We start from the raw sequence: 20,988 nt of genomic DNA, 5'->3' as shown, positions 1-20,988 counted from the left end.
TTCCTGTCACACTGTCATGAGAGGTATACATTAAGACCAACTCCTATAAAAACACAGGAATGTAAGTAGAGATGTTTCAGTCAGACAGCAGAGGTGCCAGCCTGGACAGGAGAGAACAAAATTGACTTACGACAGCTTTGCCCTTAGGGCTTTAGCAGAGGTCTGTCTTTTTGAGGCTCATATTCTTCTCACTTTACCTGTTCAAAAGGGCACTCTATGTAGAAGCTCCAGTTCCCACCAAAGTCAACTGGAGGCTTTTCTCTGCTTTTAATGAGGCTGTGGGGGTTGGCCCTCAATAAGGCCAACTTTTTTTTTTTTTTTTAATTCCAGAATTGCCTTGCACAGGCTGCCTGGAAGGACGTAAAGAAGATTATCAACAATATTCTGAACTAGCTTAACATAAGAAAAAGTATTTGTTCTAAAAGGTCTCCATGCTCTCACATGCACTACACGCTATGAATATTCAGCATAATCCCTCACCTCCCTTCCCCCCATAGCCATTCTTTGCAACACTATTTTTATTAAAATCCATTTTCATGTGACATATAGAAAAGATAAGACTTCTTATACTAAATAGGATTCACTGGAAATACTTTCTAATGAAATTTTTATTCTGTGTAAGCTATTCTGCCTGCATTTCTTTTGGCTCATTTTACATTTGCTGCTACAATATATTTGACTGCAGAGCAAGTTAAAAGAAAAACCAGTGTGATCACCCATAAGCCTGTATATAGGAATATGCTATTACAGTCAGAAGATGACCCAGGCATTTCTCAACAGTGAAATATTTACCTTGCATATCCTCACTATACTATCAAAATTGTTACATGTCCTTTAAAATTCGTAACAAAAATAAATCTTAAAGGACAGTTAATAAACAAGCGCAAGAGAAAGGAATTTTAAATAGCTCCTGTTAATTGTGTTTATCTCAGTGTGAAGTCACGTCAAAAAGCCTGCAGCAAATGTATTTTGTTAAAAGTACCACTTGCGCAGCAGGCGCTGAGCATTAGAAAGCAAGCTTGTCATTAGTGGCCTACAACTGAAAGGCTACTAAGACTCAAGCAAATTATTAACGTGCTAACTTAATGTGAGATCAAGAATTAAACTCCTTTTGCAGTACAAGATTTTAACACTGCTTTTTCTTGATGTTATTTTGGTTGCAATGTCCCAGTTCATATAATCCTTGAGAGAATGGCAGAAGGCAGCCCTGTGCCAGCCCCTGGCTTGCACTCTTCTCTGCGTGAAGTCTCCCCTTCCCTTCCATCAGCCTTCTGGGGATCTCATATGTAACGTGTGTGTTCACGCAAATGGAATTAAGAATTTTCCTTGTTTTCTCAGATTATTTATATGGTCAATGAAGCACAAAAGATGACTATTTTCTTTTATTTTTTAAATTTAAAACCCTAGTGGCATTTGGGAACCCTACTATTTCTACAGATGTTGTTTCATCTAAGCCAGTTCTGCTGTTGTCTCTAAGTTCCTAACCCAGTTCATGTTGAATTAAGGACTGAGTCAGTTGTCTTAGAAAATGAAATGTACTCTTTCAGGACTAATTTTCCATTCAATCAGCCACACTACCAGAACAGAAAAAAAACAAGAAACAGGTGTTTTTTTTAGGCAGAAACATGCCAGTGAATTAGTTTCTTTTAGCATAAAGCCCAAACCTCAAATGTACTGATTTACAGAGAAGGGATGATATCTGGAAGATACCTGCGACTACTAATAATTTCTTGACCAGAACCTCAGTGTAGGAAATGAGCTACCTATTGTGTTGTCTATTTAAAGTTTTGCTTGCTTTTGTAACTCATTCGCAGCTCTCCACCATGAGCAGGCAACGTGCAGACAATGGTAACATTTTTTCCTGTTGCTCTTTGAATCTGACAGAAAAAAAGAAAGATGAGAAATATGAGAGATCCCTTAGCAACAGAGCTATGATCAGAAATTGTGTTACTTTGAAACGTGAACAGACTCTCACCCCAGCACGCTATAGAGTCTCAACCACCAGCTGCATGGGTCAGTGCTCACATTAATCTACCAAGCCCAGAAAAGAACTTCTGGGGGTTAGAAGCTGATTTTGCTTTATGTTTTTTTTTTTTGTTGGTTTTTTTTTCGTTTTTAACTGACAGATGTTTATGCTCGTTCTACAGATGACTTTCAGTCAAAGAAACCATCCTGGAAAAGACAATGAAAGCCCAAAACCGCAATTTCATCCAATTTTTATAGCTGAAAATAAGGTACAAAAGGTTATGTACTCCAATATCATCATGGGTTGCAAAGCAAAAAGCTGTATGAAAAATATTTTATTCAGAAGTACCCACAACATTTGCTATTAGTTTGAGTCCTTTTTGTAAAGGTATTTTGTTCTAACTTCAGAGAGGATCAAGAGATGAAAAAATATGAAGAAACTCATCTTCATGAGAGAAACCTGGAGTGGGAAATGCCTTGGCGCCAAGTGAGAATAGCTAACTTACTTTACAATTACTTGGGAAACAAAGAGGGAAAGACTAGTGACAGATGCCTTCACTGCTGTCTGAGAACCTGGTGTTCAGGTGCCACAACAGCCCAACACGACTTTCTCTCAATGGTCTCTGAGACCAAATGTGATATCAGCGAGCAGCTCTGGAGCCCTGTAACCATGAGCCAAGCTCCAGGCCACTCACTGCACATAGGTGTCCTGGAGAGCTCATCAATGAGTTATTTCCCAAACTTCAGGGTTTTACAGACTGGAACCATACTTAGGATGTTTACATGTCAATAGAAGGCTCCCTAACACACCAGGCATTTGAGATTTGATGAAATACAGAAGAATCCTAGATGCAAGCCAAAATTATAAACTTGAGGTTGTTTTTTTTTTGGTTTTTTTTTTTTTTTTTTTTCAAATTTTAAAAAATTAAAAAAAAAAAAAAAAAAAAAAAAAAAAAAAAGGCATGAAAATAATCCTCCACAGAGTGTTTCAAGGCAGTCTGGCACCTAGGGCGTTCAGCTGAGGACCACAAAAGTGCATCACAAGCCTGGTGAAAGTTCCCTAGCAGTACTCTCTCTGCTGCCCTCTAAATAAAACCTAAGGTCTTTCATTTTACTTATAAAAAAAATCTTAATGTTCATGTTCCTGCCTATTTCAAGGATCATATTCTCCATTTAAAAAAAAAAATACTATTACAGAACATATTCAAGGCAGTAAGTCCTTTCTGTTTAAGAGATTATTGTCAAGATATTATCTATCATACAACTCCAGATGACAGTGTGCTCCTCCCTGCTCCAGTGGAAAAAAAAAAATATTAAAATTGCAAATTTCAGGGAACATAGGAAGACATCGTTGTCCTTAGAAAAACAGGGGTGGGGGGTCAGTTTCAACCAGCTTTAAGGATGGACTGGAGGTAAAAGAGCCAATTGAAAGAGAGGGATTGAACTGCAAGAAAGACTGCAATCTAATGTTTTAATCCAAAATGGAATACACTTCTTAACCATCTCATTCAGCCAGAAGATAACTTTGTTTCAGTTGCTTAGGTAGAACTTCCATATTTTTAATAATTGAACAATTTTTTTTTTCCCCCAAATAAATTCATTACGTTTGGGAAGGTGGGGATATTTTTATGTTTATAAACAGTTATGGTTAATTAAAGAGAGAGAAGCAGAAGACTGCACAAAATTATGTGGCAGAACTGAGGAGTAAAGGAGACAGGAGAGTTTCCTTTGCTTGGTGCTTTCTCAGGGCTTAATTCATAACACTAGTTACCATTCGACTGCTTCCCCCTTCTACTTTCAGACTCTTAACTCTTTGTAGTTGATTGAACTCCCTAATTTCAGTTACTTAGTTATTCTATCTTCATTTTATTATTAAAAAACAAACAAAAACCAAAATACCCAATGTATCAAAATAGGTTAATCATACCTGTCACTCTGCAAACCTCCCCTACTCCCCCAGGTTTTATACATCATTGCTTTCAACTACATTAAAAACTCTTTAAGTACTTCAGCCTTTGAGCCCCCTTGAGAAGCTTTATCAATCATTGAATTTTATAGGGAGGATCCCAAATGTTGATGTAAGTGTGAAGGTTGACAGATTAAGGTAAGAATAAATAAACTAGTACACTACTGCAGCAAGGATGCAGCCAATGTTGTGTGAAATGAGGTGGTCTCTGTTCTGAATTGCCTTGGGAGGCCGGGGAATGTGCAGCCATTCTTCTGAGCACAGTCAAGGCCCACTTAACATCAACATTTAGAAATACATAAATAAATCCCAATAAGACCAAGACTTTGCTGAAGAGACAGCTTAATCGCTCTTTTATTGTGAGTTTAGGGTCTGTGCTTTTATCCTTAGAATGATTTGCAGAAGTACTTGGGTGAAAACACAACAATATTTTCATCAATGTTATCTCAAAAAAGGACATCGTACTAAGATCTTTCTGTTCACATGTGAGTTGTTTGAAGGTTAAGTTTGACAAAAAGTGCAAATACCAAGCACCCAGTGTCTACAAGAAGCTCATCTGTGTGCCCCCATTAGGATAACCAAGGCCCCCCAGCTCCCAGCAGCACAAGCAGAGCTGCAGCTCTCTGGGAGCTGACACACATCCACATCTCATGGACAGCACACGAGCAACAGATGAAATTTCACAATGGAAATTCAGCAGTTAGAATTTATTCTCACTTCATGGAGTCCAATTTGCTTTCTTATTGTGCTCAATCAACAGTGCACATTACAATGCTTTATGCCGTCTTGCAGTGTCAGATGGACTCGTGCTTGTGTGGGGATCAGTTGCAATGGGATAAAGTCTCTCCTTCATTAACGGTTGAGCACAAAGAAGATCACTACAGGTATTAGCTCTTTAAATATGGGCATTCTTTCGCTCTAATCAGCTTCCTCTTTCCCATTTTATTCATGATTAATATGGAGGTAGGGACTTTGTGTGTCACATCTGTCAAACAGTGAGGTTCTGACCTACTTTGCTGTTATAATAAGGACAATATTCCATCTACGGAGCACTGCAATAAAAGTCTCCTTTTACCACAGTCTTTTGGAGGGAAAAGTGACAGTCTTAAATGGAAAAAAAAATATATATATATATACATATTTGGGAAGAGAAATAGATGGATATTTAAAAAACCCTTAACTTTCAGAAAATATCCCAAAGAGATGTTACGAGAGCAGGAGTAAATCATTATCCATCACAACTTTCCCAAACATTCATTTGCCTAAAACAGGTAGAAAACCTAGAACTAGGCAGATGCCTTGACACTTTTCTCAAGAGATTCATAACCTTATGTTTCCCAAAACTTTAATGTTCAATAACATTTCATTAGTATACTCCAGCATATTTATTACTATGCATTATTAATACAGATATGTGCCTAGGAGATGTACAGTTTGTAATTATTTTTCCTTTCAAAACATAATAGCTTCACACTGGGCTTGTTGCAGCTACAATATTTCATCTCTGAATGCTCCTTCAAACATTCTGGGACTGTGACAGAAATTTGTATTTGAACAGAAAAGCTGTCATGGAGGTGCTATAGGGCTATCCATCACATTTTTAATCCTGACCATACTTAGACATTAGTGAAGCTATCTGTCCAGGACACTAAACAAAGACTGAAATTATGCCTTCTGTTCTTACACATCAAAGCTAAAAAGTTAGACTGAATTCAATAGGCCCGTATTACACTCTATTAATTTCCTATTAGTTCTCAACTACGCAAAATCCAGCCATGGTGTCACTGTGGTTTAGACATGCAACCTTGATTTCAGCATCAAAAAATGGAGCCTGTCACTTTTCATAATTTTACAGGAGATTCTACAAATGTAAATCCTTTTTCATCCTGTCATCCTTTTATGTCTTTAATGAGTTTGCTCACTAACAGCGCAGAATCTTAATTTTACACTCAGAAATACTAACAGCTACTATAACTTCCAGCATCTGAAGTAGCTGCTTAATTAAAGTGCAATTTCTACTTATTTTTAGAAATAGCAATGACATTTAGAGTTTCGAGTTTTTCCTTCCCTCCCCATTTACATTTTACCTTCCTGAGGATGAAAAAAAGATGCTGTTAAAAACCGAAGCAAAGATCCTAAAACAAAGTCTTTAATCAGGAGCAGATTATGTAGTATAACATGATTCCTTAGCAGTTAAAATCTAACATTTGTAAAAACAAATGGCACGCACTTGACAGGCAAATTACACATGGATTACCAATTGTTAAAATTTCATCACAGAAAATAGTTTAACTGTTGTGGATATGAGCCAAGATCAGCCTGACAAGTACTCTACATGAAAGATTAGCATATTCTCTTCCAGAGGTTTATGCTTAATTTAGATGCATTGACTTCTCACCACCATTGCTGACCTTTATGTCTAATCAAAGTCCCTTTGAATCCAAATCCCCAACCTTTTATCTCTCCTGACAGCTTTTAATTTGAAGCCTTGTAATAAAGTCTATTAAAATTCAAAATGTATCTGTGTTTAAAGCTCAGCTCAATTTGCTGGATTTTTAGATATGAAACTTGAAATGGGCTGATTACAGAGACAGCAAACTTTTCATTCTAAGATTTAGACTGAGGTGAAAGAGTCCTTTGGAAGGAAAATCAGTCTACAGAATTGGTGAAGACCCCCTTCTCCTCACAGGCCCTCTCCTATTCAAGTATGATACTTCTGCAACTGGCATTTTTTTTTAATCCTTTCACAGTAGCATGCACAAATCCAAACATACATATCTGTTTGCACACACAATCCTGGTATTTCATCACGTAGGTGATATTATCAGAGGAGATGTAGACAGAAAAAGGAGATTTAAAAATATTCTGAAATAAGCCAATGTTACAAATTCCTTTAACAAAACATCAGAAGAAGTCTACAATGAAACCTGAACAAAGGTTATGCTTTATATCTTTGCAGATGTACTTGTTATAGAATTATGTAAACAAATGAAACACCATCAAAAGTCAATCAATAAACAAACAACCCACCAACCAGCAACCTGAATACTGAACACTGCCTTCATGCAAAGCACTGCAAAGGTCAGTGTTTGTCCATAAGGTCTCAGAGATTCCTCCATGAAGACCACAGCAAAGGACTTTATTTCCTTGCAGCCCAGAGAAGAAAGGAAAAAAAAAATAAAAATAAAAATAACCTACGTTTTGGCACATCTTCTTCTTTTAAACTCTAGAATTTGTTGCAGTACTGAAGTTCTAAACACAATGTTCTTTAACTGCCACTGAGCACAAATAGGTTTAAATCACAGCACTTTTTACAATGTTTAATTTCTTAAAATTTTAACAGTTTGCAGCTGCTCCTTATTCTGCTATAAGAAGTCATAGCTTCTCACATCTGATTAATTCATTCCCTAATTCCATGCCAGCAAATTATGCATCACCCTCATGTGATACAAGTGAGACACTGGGAAACATGTCTAAGTACAGAATCTAGGACCCCAGCTCCAAGGCTGCACTGAGGAACCCAGAAAGGCTATTTACAAAGTTAACATGGCTACATACACGTAAAACAGAAAGGACTGACCTCATCTCAGCACTGAAAGCAGTAGGAGGTTACAGGTGCAATGGTAGCTGAGCTACACTTCCATATTATCCTGTTGCTCACTTCTCATATTCCTCTTTAAAGTCTCTCTAACATCCTCCTTTCCAGAGGCTGGGAACTACAATAAGCTGAACATCTTCCCATCGCTCCAGCTGCCTTCCACATGATCTCAGAAGATTTCCAAACTGCCTCCAGACAGATGTTCCTCGTGCCCCAGTGCCACTTTCTGGCACTGAGCTGAGCACATGTTGCAAATGCATTCAGTGTCATCCAGAAAAAGCTGGGCCGTTTCTCCCAAAAAGAGCTGTTGTATCACACAGATGTTTTTTGTTTCAAGTAGAAATTGGTTTATATTATTTACTTACTTACACGTTAAAGTAATTTTGGTTTTGTGTCATTAAAGACCTGTGCACACATTAAACACATCTTTAAGCAAAAATTTATTTGCTTTGTGCTGTCATTGATTATCAACACAGAAGTAAAAATTTCTCTAATCCTGAAATAAACCATAGAGACACCACCAACATAAGCAAAAGTTGCTGTTGCCAAATACTATTTGGGTTTCACAAACTACTAGTCAGCCTATTTGACCTTAAATTTCTCAACTTATTTACAAGCACTTACGCAAAGTTCTCACCTCATGCTACAGCCAGAATTCAGAAAAATGGGAAAAACTGGACATCATCATCATTTTAGGAATAAATCATTCTCTGACACATTCTACTGATGTTTTCTCACTCCTTCCCCACCCTGTTTGTGGGTTAACAGCACTAAGAAAGATCCTCACTGTGATTTTAAATCAGTTTGACTCATGCCTGTTTAATTTGACCTGTGTCCAAATCACTGCGGTCTAATTGACCACTTCCCAGAGAAAGCTGTCCCTGTGCAGAGGAAGGGAGCACCCCCAACGTGCCCTGCATCAGACAGCAGATGGGCTTAAGCATTTGGGTAGCATTTTCATTCTGCTTTTTACCTTTGCACATTATTTTTAATGTATTCATCACTTGATTCAAGAGACCGTTTACTTCTTAAAGTTTGAAGGCATATAATTGCTCATTACATCTAATTACACAGGTTCAAGTTTCAAGCCTCATCCCCATGAAAAAGAGGAAATTTGGACAGTATCGTTCTGCTGCTTCCTACACTGTGACATACTGTGATGCTTCAGGAAACAATGATTTCTAAGAGCAACCTTAAGAATACAAGTTTTTTGAAATCTCAGCTCCAGGTAGCATAGGTAAATTATTTTAAAATTTCTCCTTTTCACTGCTTTCTGAAAGTAAAATATGGCTGGCTTGCATATGCTGCTCAGCCCATGCTTTGAGAAGAATCTGAAGTTTGCTTCATTTTTACTATTCTTTATGCTGTTGTGAGCATCTGTAAGTCTACGGATAAGCTAATTTTCATAGCAGCCTCAGAGAGAAGAATCAGCTATATGATTCCCATTCTATAGATAAGGTACAATAAGTACCAGGTAAACAAAAAGTCTGTTCATCTTAGACACCTAATTCAAGATTCATTTAAATAGTTTCTATTCTAGCACACTGTATTTCCGAAGCACAGCTCCACCAACTTCAGTACAAGGAGTCAGCACTCAGTATTTCTGAGTCAAATCCTGAAATAATTAGATACCACCTAGATAAAAAACAGCCAGCCAGCAATTATCTGATCTTCTAGCCTTATGTGACATAAAAACTTTGTGCAATAGGCTGGGACACAATCAGATCTCCAGCACAACATTCAGCTGCCTTATATGAGACTATTTCCCCCAGTGAGCTCTACATCATTCCCTTGATGTTCTCCAACTTCTGTAACTAAGACCGGGATGCAGCACAGAAGATAAATCCACCTGACACCATTTGCTCTTGGGTAGCTTGAGCACACTGATTCACAGAATCACAGAACCCTTAGAGTTGGAAGGGATGGTCTGCTTTGATGGGTGGGCTTCAGCTGCTGCCTGCGATTCCCATTGGAGCACACCCAGTTCCCTGCCTCTGAAGGAGAAAAGAAGAAATCTCATATTGCATTATTGCCATTGATGTGCTTTACTTCTCTCAGGGATGCCAGACGTAAGTTAATAAATGTACATGAAGCAAGTCTTCTGATTCTGAAAGTACCGCCACAAATTTCTAACACACTTCAGAATAAAATCTTCAATATGCCACCACTCCATACAAAAATGACATCAATATAATTATCCATACTTTAGGGAGATATTATCATTTTAGCTAATTAAGTCAAAATGTCAATGAATACAAAGGAAATTGAACTTTTTTTTCCTGAAAAATTTCCAGTATCTCAGGGGATGATTTCAGAAACTCACATATGATATCCAGTGGAACATTCAGCAAGGTTAGGGACAGAACATTTAATATTCAGAGTAGTGAGACAATTTCCCAAAAAGCTGGTTTATGTAAAAGACTAATCAAAATATTCATTTCCTGTTTGTAACTTAACTTGAGCCCACATCAATTAAACTATAAAGCAATAAAAGATGCTTAATGGTTAAGCAGCAATAAAATGCTTAATGAGCCAAATTATACTTTCTAATGCCACTGGATTTGTGTTATGGGAGGAAAGACAAACAAACAAAAAAGAAAATCCAAACCCCACCAACTTGGATTCAATTCTCAGTTAAAATGGATCTGCTCCATGAGGAGAAAAAAACCAAAAGGTTTTCTTATACAGCATTACAGGTGTTCAGGAAAACAGAGGGTCTACACAGAAGTGTTTACTCATCTTTCTTGGTGGGGGCTATAGAGTTAGCACATGCCACAGTAATGTGTGCCAGGGCAAATAGACTACATTACAAGATTAATTATTGAATCTTTCACACATCTGTACAGCTAAGATAAAAGACTAGGTCTGGTAATTCTAAACCAGAAAAAAAGAAACGTGAATTGCATGAGGTCTAGTGCTGTACCTCTCTACCAGAGGTGGATCTGCCTATGGAGAGCACCTATGTATTGGGAAAGTTTTTCCAGAAACACTGCACTTGAAATAATGGGTCTTCCTTGCAAACACTCAGTTACCATCAAAGGAGTTTCAGAATAAGAAGTATCATTTTCCCATTCTCGATTTAGCTCTCCATACTAAAAGGTTTTGAAAGCACCTAAAAAGTCAGTCTGCCCTTTAATTAACAGCAAAAAAAAATGTATATAAAAAAATCCCATGCAGGAGGCACAATGTACTGTATCTGGGAGGCTGTTCAAATAATGAAGAGAAAAACCTGATGAGATTTGCTATATAAAGAGATGTCTTTTGTCAGTATTAGAGTCCATTTGAAAGAAAAAAGCTTTTCATTACTTTCTTGAGGCTTTACCAACTCAAGAGTCTGCACCATCCAATTTCTGAAAAAAAGACCTAGAATGACCATTGGGAGAAAGGTCTACAAAAAAAGAGCTAATAATTGTTTAATTTACCTGTAAAGATGAAAAAATAATAATGGTTTTATGTATTTAAATACCTCATTTGATAATATCTAATCCACACATTTTTAAGAGGGGGAAGGCTCTCCTGAGTAACAGAAAAACCTAGACTTTAAACTAAAAACATAAAAAGGTAAACTTCCAGAATAATTAAATCCCACTGGAAATCAAAATCAACTTCCTGGTTTGGACTTCTTAAGCAAAATCTTTGTGCTCCGAAAGCAGATATTGCATTCACCAAATTAAGAAATAAAGAAAAACCAAACAATGATTTACCAAAAGATTCCCTTGTGGTCATGGCAACTCTGTGCCACAGGGCAGGGGCTGATTAGTTCCCCATGAGCTCATTCCAGTCATGATGGCTGAAGAGCATGCTGCAGACACCTTGGGAAGGTACTGGCTCAGGTTGGTCTGAGCTCTGGGGTTACTAGCTTGTGTTTCATTACAGTGGACAGTTATGCCAGAGGTTATCTTCATGCAGAATGTGTGTTGATGATTTTCCCAAGCTGAAAATGAGGAAGAGGTCAAATTGTTCTCCTTCAACATTTGCGCTGCATTTTTTACCGTTCGATTTTGGCTCATGCAAATACAAACACTATTCTTCACCAGAACCTCCAGGAGCAAGAAAAGCTCTCCGATCCTTTTGCATGGTGCTGGAAATGTGAAGGGAAGTTTTCTCAGAGGATGTAGATCATAACTATCTGTCCCCTACCATCTGGTCCTTGAAACCTTGTTAAGGAGTCTGAGGATATTGCATCCCAGCCATCCTCATTGACAGACAGTCCCTCAAGATTTGTAACAAATCAGTGAAGTTTAGAACAACCTCCAAAATTCTAAACATCACTGCAGCCACAGTTGTCCTATATTGGCTGGTCTATATATTGTCCTATATAGAAAACTATAACCATCTCCTTCATCCACCTCCCCTCTCACTACAGCTGATCTGTATGTTTTTGCATTCAGAAACCATTCACACCTGAAAGTCGACTATTTTTTTCCATGTAATCCTCTTAATCAGCCACAGAGCGTTTATATATTTAATTCTAGACCACATTTGATGGTGGTTAATACTTTAATTAGCTATTTACACATGGTAAAAATTACAGAAGTAATTAAGGATATTCAGATTAATTAAAAGCATTAGGTAGTATTAAATGTGAGAGAACAGATTTTAATTAAGTCTTACAAGTTGTTTTTTGTTGTTTGTTTGTTTTTTTTTTTTTTTTTACATCTCTTCTGTTGAGAAATAAACTGTAACATAACTGTATCTGAATCAAATAGCTTAGCAACATCATCACACATACAGCTTAAAGAAAGAAGATCCAGAAGCACTGCATTAACTTACTCTTCATTGTTTATTAAAAACCCTGCCCAGACAGAAACTTTCTTTTCCTTCCACGGATTTGTTCTACCATTGCTGATATGGAATGCTCTCTTGGTTTCACTGTAGCTTATTCGCACTCTTCTAAATCATCTGAGATTAATATCTTTTAGCTTGTCTGAAAAGTGCTACTCGGAGAAAGATCCCTCCTTTATCTACTTTAAACTCAGAAAAACCAAGAGCACTGCAAATACCTGTGGACCAGAATGTTGCTGTTCAGACAGCCTGTAGGCAGACCATGCAATCAGGAATCTACCAGTGTGTGTGTGGGTCCCACACTCACATTTGTGCCCAAGGTGGTGTCACGATGCACTGTGCAGCACGTGCCCTGTGCCAGCGGTGTGTGGGCAACCTGCACTGTGCCTCGGTACACAGCGCACGGAAGGGCCAGCAGCCTCAGCAGCTCTGTGCTGAATCCTCACCTGGGCGCTAAGAAATAACGTGAGAATATTTTCCCACCAGAGTGAAATACCAGTTTTGTGATTACCTATACATATAGACAGCATCCTGAAGCACAAAAGCTACTAAGCAATGATGGGCTGAAACAGCTGGACAGCCGAGAGGAAAAAGCAACGTACTAAGACAAATTCCTGAAGAAAAGCAAAAGACTTGGAGATCCCACAATATCTGGCATTGTGTCTGGTGAACACCAGTTCCATCTACATGATTGCCCAGCAGATTAAATCAGCAGATGTAATGTCTATATTTTAAGCAAGCATCGCAGGTTCATGTAGATAAACAGCTTTTGGATGTTGGGGCATATAGTGAAATAAATGGCACAGGTATTTACATTCAAACTACCAATAAGTTGTGTGCTTACTAAACCATATAGCTCTTCTCAAAATACCACCTTGAAAACCCAAAGACGTTTATACTCTGTGTTAATGGTATATATATGCAAGCCAGAGTAAGTTATTTAAGTTCTGCCTTTTTTACTCACAAATGAATCACCCACATGAACACCTGTGCTGTTTGTTCTATTCCCATATGCTCCAGAATACTATTTTGTCCTACTTTTGTGTGTATACAAAATTAGAATTGTAAGATGCATCAAGTTTAATCTCTAAATTGGTTTTACTTACCTCTAAAGTTCCAAGATTATTTCTAGTAACATTTGCATCAAATGTTTGCTTAAATTATTCATCACATATCAGTTACATCATTGCGCGTTTCAAAGTAAAACTCAAAGTAACTTTTCAACTTCTCTTTCCTGAGAACAAAAATATACTTTCCTTGCTCTCAAGCAGAAATTCATACAAAGATGAAAGAAATGCCAAGAATTGTTAATAAACAAATTTGTGGAGTAAATTATAAATAGAAATAAGTCTTCCAGTTCTGATGGGAATATTTTCTAGCTCTAAAAAAGCCTCCAAACTCCAATTAAGTGTAACCAATTAGGATAATATTTGATTTATGTAGGTCAGGACTCAAAATTTTTTGCCATTTAAGTAGCATCAGAATGATGTACTGCTTTCTGCGTAGGACTAGCAACTGGAGCAAGTAGTACTGCCACCAGACAGACCCAGAGCTTCTGAGTGCCACATGGAGACCTGCTGTAACCTGCAAGCAAAGAGCTGGTGCCAGACAGCACCCTGAGACCATGCTTGGGGCTGTGACAGTCTCCCCGTCACATGCAGGGCTTAGGGCTGGGGCTTATGGTGCCAATAAAGGAGACCAGCAAGCATAGGGGGTACACTTCATGCCCCTACTGCCATTCTCTCCTCCAACAGACACATCTTTTCACATACAGCACTACAAACAATGAACTATATATAAACATGTAACAAGCATTTCTGCTTATTTAAAAGATGAGAAATTGGGCTGAGCTTATTAGAATTTGTCACCCTAAACTCCTGGTCTCATTTTCATATTCTGGCTGTGAGACAAATGTCACACATGTATGACTGTGGAAGAGCGGCACATTACAAAGCTTCTGATTGAAAGCCTTGAATCAAAACTCTCGATTGAGATCCTTTTTCTTTTCTTTCAGTAAATAAATAAAATGCCAAATTTTTGAATGTGAGCAATGACATTTATGACTAAAATGCAACTTTACAGTAAACGAACAATTAAATTTAACATTATGAGGTTTGATGGTGACTTATTTCTCAACTACCTTTAAAACAATATCAGAGAAGCACAGATTTATTTTTTGCTTCCTCAAGAGGTTTCCTCAAGTGCATGATTAAGCATATTTTTGTTATCACAACATGTTTCTGATTTCACACCAAATCATGTGAGATGTGAAGTTTCATATGGCTCAGAATCACAACCAAGTGGAAGTGCGTTAAAGGCTGCCAATATTTGACTGAAACACCGCACTGTGACAATAGCAGTTGATTCTAATATGCAAGTGAAACAGGTCACAGCAATTTACTGAAATAGGTGATTTATTTCATGGGAAAATGTGTTGTTTTTTTGGTCTGTTTGTTTGTTTAAAGTTTGGACAGAGCAGCCTTCCTTGAAGAAGGATTTAATTGAAGGGTAGAAAGAAAAAAAGCAGCATTAAGCTGTATTTCCCTTATCATCAGCTTCCACATTAGAAAGCTAAGCAGCTGCAGTTTAAAATGAGAATTCTGATAAAAGAACAGATTGCTCTCAGGCTTTGTTTCCCTTCTTTTTCCTCTGCTGAGTTCCCCAAAGAGGCTCACCAACACAGAGGGGCAGAAGCGAAGGTAGCACCAAGGGGCCTGCTGTGCATGCTGTACCGGTTGTACAGGGGCCCTACAGGCCATGGCACCCTGCCTACAGATCTGGCAGAAGAGCACTGTGCCCAGTGCCAACCAGCATCTTCCCATCAGCCAAAGGCTTCAGCAGTTCTGCAAGAAGAGAATTTAAGGGATGAGAAGGCAAGACAGAAAGGATTACAATAAGACATTTCCACATTTCTGTTTCCTGTTTGCCCTCCTGAAGTTTAGCGAGGGAAGAGAAGAATCACCTCAGGGGGAATATTATTTTGAAGCAATGTTTCCATTAGCTCAAATGTGAATGATGTTGCCATCATCTACCACACTGACAGGAGTGGGTGAAAGCTTAGAAATGAAATTCACATTTTAAAATCTACAAATATTTACTTTCTTTGTGGCAATAGAAACAGGGAAGAGATACAGCAAAAACATATGTTAAGTTGTTAAAACTGTTCAGGCTTACAGAGATATCTATGTGCCAAGATTTGATATCTTAAAGAATAACTATTATTCTATGCTAAAGACCTAGAAGAAATGGTCTGAAAAGAGAGACATCTGCTAGGAATTATCTGAATAGAAATAAATGACTAATGATGTAAAGCTAAGGAGACAGATGGTCCACACTTCAGAAGCTAGCTGGAGAGGTGGAATGAGCTGGAGCTGTTCTTCAGGGCAAGACTGGGAGAATGGCATGCTAGGAAGCTGTTCACATTTGCTTGAAAGGTATTATTAACTTCTTCTTTGTAAAACTTCCACTTGTTTTTAGAGTACTGTCTGTCATTCTAACATTTACTTGCTCTCAATATAATCAGAAGATGCCAAAGAAGAATTAAAAGGTTGCAATATATCCAAAGAAAAAAGGTGACGCTGGAAACATATTTACTTCTTAAAATACGCATGAGAGTGAAAACATCTGATGTAGAAACACGAACAAAATAGAAATCTGCAGGTGAGGAAAAAATAAAGTCTCTAAAATGTATTGGGAGAACCTTAAAAAGCAGCATATTAGAGTTTCTTTCTTAAGATGCTGCTCAATATTTTCTTGAAGATCAGTAAATTGAAATTGAATAAGCACACTCTTGGAACTGCATTAGAGAACTTACAAAGTGACACATAACTTCAGAGATGAAAACTGCCAACCTATTTAAATTTCTTTAAGGCAGTCACATTGTTTAGATATGATCACACCTCAAACATCACCAAATTATTTGACCTTCATCTAGCTAAAAAAAAGGAACAAATAAAAGAATTATGAAATCTACATAAAGAAGGAAAAGGCTTATTTCTCCTTCATAGGTCAAATAGTCATTATTATTGTGTTCTTTGGGATCTGGAACTGACATCTGAAAAGCCAGGAATGTTTTTTAATGCAACTCATAGGAAGGGAAGCACTGTCTTTTCTACTAAAAGAGATGTTATCACAGCCTGTAAATAAGGCAGAGTTGAGGTTCAGTTTTCACCAACAGAAAGTTAAAATCTATCTATGTGAGCATTTTGGATACAAAAAAACCAAGATTTTCCTGTTACAGTCTTTGCAGTAATTATCATTATTTGCAAACAGTGATGTACGGGAACCACTGCCCAGAAATAAACATTTGATTTAAGATCTTTTGTTCCTGAAATCTAGCTTGTGTGGAAGGAATGACTGCCCTCATGTTCACAGGAAAAAGAAAGAAAAAAAGAAAAAAGAAAAAAAAAAAAAAGAAAGAAAAAAGAAAAAAAGGGGAAAAAATAAATCAAGAAATAAAATCTTGCAAACCCTCAGTCTTCATAATTTCAGAAAGAAAAATAAACACCATCTGACAGCAACCTCTTACTACAAAGAGATGCATTAAGCAGAATATTTTTCTGACAACACGCAGAGCTGACTTTTAGCACTGCTCTGTGATACATGAGTAGACTGAAACCTCACAGTCACTCACACTGAAAAAGCGTTAGTGATGTATATTGAGAGACTAGCTCTCCTCTGCAATGTATTACTACCTGTCTTCCTTCCATTCCACTAAAAAGGCTTTATAATAAAGCTGAAGAACCATTTCTTTTGTTGTCAAGACAAATACTGACCAAATCAGCAAATAAAAGCCTGAAGTTTTTTGGAGGTATCAGCTTGACACCAGTTCTTATCAAGGAGGGTAGGAACATACAGATTAGGATACATTGTCTTCTCATTTATTCACAAACTAATTCCCTAGGCATTTGCCACAATCTGCACTAGATATCAGTATTTGATATGATATCAGAATATCAGTATTTAACTCCTTTTTGGGATGATAACTGGAGAAAAGTAGAATACCAAGCAGCAACAGCAAATGGCCTTTGAAATGCAAGTGCATGCATTTATATAGTAGTAGCTGTCAAGACAAGAAAGCTGATCTCACATCAAAAGCATTCCCAGACAAAACAGCTAGAGTTGTGGGGAAAAAAAAAAAAAAAACACAAAAACAAACGAGCAAACAACAACCCTCCCCATGGCTGCCTTTCTCCTGTTACAAATAATTAAAGAAACGGAACACAGCAACAAGGGAGTTAATGGCCATTTATCTCAACAAGGAAGAAAAGCGTCTCTCCCTCTCATGATTCACGCTGCTGGCTTTACAAATTTGGCTCTTCTTCTGATGACATATGAGGTAGCTGTAAATAGCAGTCTTGGTTATCTGGACAGGTCCATATCAGCTCTATTTAATAAAGCAGGAGTTGTGGTTATTTTCTGCCTCTGATTTGTGCACTTTTTTTCTCCCCAGAGAACTCTGAGGTGCAAGGCTTTCTTTACCTGGAAGCACTCCAGAGCAGTTGCCTACTATTTGTTCAGTCTCTGGTTTTGAGCTTGCCCCAAGGTGGTAGGACTAGAAGTACTTCCAAGCCCCAATAACTCTATTAATTAGAGATTAAGGAACAAAACTTTAAACGTCTATTGAAACAGCTGCCCTCTCAGACAGCTGTGCTATAGGAAATCCTGGGCTAGGATCCTGCTGCCAGAACTGACATTTCAGCTTCTCTTCTCATCTCATTAATCTCATTAGGTTCTGTTCATGTGCCACTGTTTTGAGGGAATTTTTACTGCACTTTCAGTGGTAAAACAGTGGTTTGACAGCACTAAGAAGCACTGAAGTAAGGACTCAAATGAGAACAATCATTGAAGCTGCTTAAACTCCTACATGCAGCTTATGAATAAATGTGGTGAAACAGTCAGAAAACAAGTAGAGCACCTGTTTGTGAATCATAATTGAGGAAAACTTGGAGAGATGCAGCTCCCCATGTCATGGTGCCTATGCTGTGCGCTTTCATTCTCCAGGTAAATAAATATGACCTCATTGATTTACTGTCATGAAGGCATTATCTTCAAACACATGATCAAGTACAAACAGAGGACAAAAAACTACTTTTCCCAGAAGGAAAAAAAATAAATCACTAACCCCAAAGTTTTAGAAAAAGCTGAAGTCCCAAAGTCCTCTAGAAAGCCTTAACACTGTTTTGGGTCCTCACCCTCCCAACAAAGACACATATACTGTCCTAACTTAATTGGTTATGCTTTTACTCTACATAGTGCTGACTAAAGCTGGAAGCAGAATCAAAACCTGCCAAGCTGTTGCCTTGCTAGCAGAAGCCCAACCACAAACGCTCTCTCAGGCCTTCCAGTCCAATGCCCAACTTGCTATGGCCCCACTCCTCCTCACTCTGCCATTCTGTCCTTTTGCTTAAAGACTCTTTCTAAATAATCCCCTCTCCTGGTCTGAACAAAGGTCTCTTTCGGTCCCAGGTAGGTCACACTTTAGATGCTGACAGGCTGTTTCCTGCACCTGGAAGGTTTGTTCCCTGCTGCCTCTTGCTTTCATCTCTTTCACAAGAGCTTTCCATATACAAGCAACAGAACACTGATATAATTCCATTCTTGACAATATTCTCAGTATATTCTCAGTACAAAGATAATATCTCCATAGAGGTATCTTCTCAAAATTTATGTCTAAAGTTTCACATTGAAACAAACTTTGCCTAGTCCACAAGGAACAGGCTGGCCATTGCTGTAGGGCAGGAAAACCCCTTGTAGGCTGTCACACAGTCTGCAGAAGACTACCAGTTTTCTAAGGGCTGTACATTCCCAGAAATATTGCTGATTTTTAACAAACAAACCAGTGCCATGTGCATACTAAAAGAGTTTGGGCTGCACAGCTGCCATTACTGAACTTGTGCATCTTTGATGCAGTTGGGGAACTCACATTAGACCCACTCTCCCACGACAGCCTTCCTGGCTCAAAGATACCATCTACACTGCCTTATGTGGTTAGGTATCAATGCAGGAACATTCCACCTGCAAAACAAACACATTTAATTAAAAGCAACAAAAAAAAAACTTGACTAGTAACTAATGAAATACGCTCAGCATTAATTACTTTAGTTAGTCAATGGCTTATCACTGTTCTTACCACATAATATAATCCAGTGACTGAAAAACACACCTCAGAAATGATAATTCTTAAACAGCCATAGGGCGTTAACAGGGAGGCTGTCATTTCTAAGCTATCTGTTTAGTCCCTTGACTTTCTAATGCTCAGCATTTGAAAAAAAAATTAACAATGCAGAATTCAGCTGCAAAACTGCATACACTGTGAGTGGGCTGTAGAGCACTGCACTATCTTCCTGGAGGCTAATCACTTTATAATGAGTTTAGTGAAAAGTACCTGTGCAATAAGTTGTAGCTGACAGCAGCCCAAGGGAACCTCTAAGTGCTAAAAATTAGCTGCTGAGGGATGTTGAATCTCATCTTTTTGAAGATAGAAAACAGATTTCTCTCTAAAATACAGGCAGTTTAAAAGTAGACATAAATCAAACAGATGGTAAAAAATTTGTTTTGCTATGGGCTTTATCCTGTTTTTATTCTTTCATCCTTACGAAGTAACAGATACTTTAAAAAGATGGTAAGATTAGTCATCCTGCTAGAGATCCAATTATACTCATTTGTGACACCATGTATTCTCAATTCAAAACAGACTTTTTTTTTCTGTAGTGAACTACACAGCAAAACAGAAGCCTCACTTCTATGAGAACAGAAACCCAGAGGACCCAACTCATCCCAAACCCAATTCAGACAGAGCAGAATCACAACTTCCTCCATGCCACCCAGGAGGAAGATCTCTCTATGTTGTTGTAAACTTCCAGGACATCTTTCTGCCATTCAGAACAGTCATTATCACTATCTAGCATATTACATTAATCTCACTTATCTGCAATTCAGAAAACAAACACCTTTATGTTATGGCGCATAAAGCTAGGGAGAAGTTCAGCCCTTTGAAATTCAGGGCTTTGAGCCACAGGAATCTAAGAAGAAAACAATTCTGAGCTATGAAACTGGTAATATATGCAGATACAGAACCTCTGAACTACATTAAATATCGGTTTTGCAACTGAGATCACTGTACTGATGGGCAGTGCACCTACCTTTGCCAATATCTTTTCTGGGTGATATGGTAACTGTTCACAGCTCCTGTTCGGGATTTGTTGTAATCTGTATCCTATAGATTTTACAGTACACACTCTGGAAATTTAACTAATATAAACTAAGGATATTGAATAAAGCAGTCTTCAGACTTCTCCAGCACTATAATGGAAGAAGCTATAGGAAACAAATTCCTTGCCTATTAGAGCATTTAGGAGAAATACTGTATGCAGTTCCATCCCAGCTTTCATAGAATAAATGCGTTTATTGACTCTGAGATCTGCATTTCCTCATCTATTATCAACAAGAATGGCACTTATTAACCACATCTGCTTCGGAAATAAGAGTTTCAATACATAAATCTAACCCAAAGCATGCAGTATAGTTAACTTAAAAGAATCAGATAGCGAGTTACTGGAATGTTAATCAACAAATACAGACGACAGATCTATAAAACAGTATGAATGCACCTAAGTAACCATTCCCAGCTCTTTACAAACTAGGATAAGACTGCTGTACTTTGACATCTGTA

This window comes from Centrocercus urophasianus, unplaced genomic scaffold, assembly GCF_019232065.1.
Source record: "Centrocercus urophasianus isolate 14NV4802_14NV808 unplaced genomic scaffold, USGS_Curo_1.0 seq_24, whole genome shotgun sequence".
Classification (NCBI taxonomy): Eukaryota; Metazoa; Chordata; class Aves; order Galliformes; family Phasianidae; genus Centrocercus; species Centrocercus urophasianus.
This window is presented reverse-complemented; position numbering follows the sequence as displayed.